This window comes from Callorhinus ursinus, unplaced genomic scaffold (genome assembly GCF_003265705.2).
Source record: "Callorhinus ursinus isolate GAN/ISIS: 27379988/994484 unplaced genomic scaffold, GSC_fseal_2.0 scaffold3, whole genome shotgun sequence".
In the NCBI taxonomy this organism is placed as follows: Eukaryota; Metazoa; Chordata; class Mammalia; order Carnivora; family Otariidae; genus Callorhinus; species Callorhinus ursinus.
In genome coordinates this window covers 63290601-63291340 of record NW_027397065.1, presented here as the reverse complement: position 1 = coordinate 63291340, position 740 = coordinate 63290601, and positions in this window count along the sequence as shown.

The window sequence follows — 740 nt, the reverse complement described above, 5'->3', positions numbered from 1 at the left end:
TAATGTATTATTTGTTTCAGAGGTACAGGTCTGTGATTCATCAGTCTGACAAAATTCACAGCACTCACCATAGCACACACCCTCCCCAGTGTCTATCACCCAGCCACCCCATCCCTCCCACCCCCCACCACTCCAGCTACCCTCGGTTTGTTTCATGAGATTAAGAATTCCTCATATCAGTGAGGTCATATGATACATGTCTTTCTCTGAATGACTTATTTTGCTTAGCATAATACCCTCTAGTTCCATCCACATCATTGCACATGGCAAGATTTTGTTTTTTTGATCACTGCATAATATTCCTGTGTGTGTGTGTGTGTGTGTGTGTGTGTGTGTGTGTGTGTGTATACATATATAAACCACATCTTCTTTATCCATTCATCTGTTGATGGACATCTTGGCTCTTTCCATAGTTTGGCTATTATGGACATTGCTGCTATAAACATCGGGGTGCACGTACCCCTTCCGATCACTACAAATGTAGTGGTATTTGGGGTAAATACCCAGTAGTGCAATTGCTGGATTATACGGTAGCTCTATTTTCAACTTTTTGAGGAACCTCCATACTGTGTTCCAGAATGGCTGCACCAGCCTGCATTCCCACCAACAGTGTAGGAGGGTTCCCCTTTCTCCACATCCCTGCCAACATCTGTCGTTTCCTGACTTGTTAATTTTAACCATTCTGACTGGTTGAGGTGGTAACTCATTGAGGTTTTGATTTGGATTTCTGTAATGCCGAG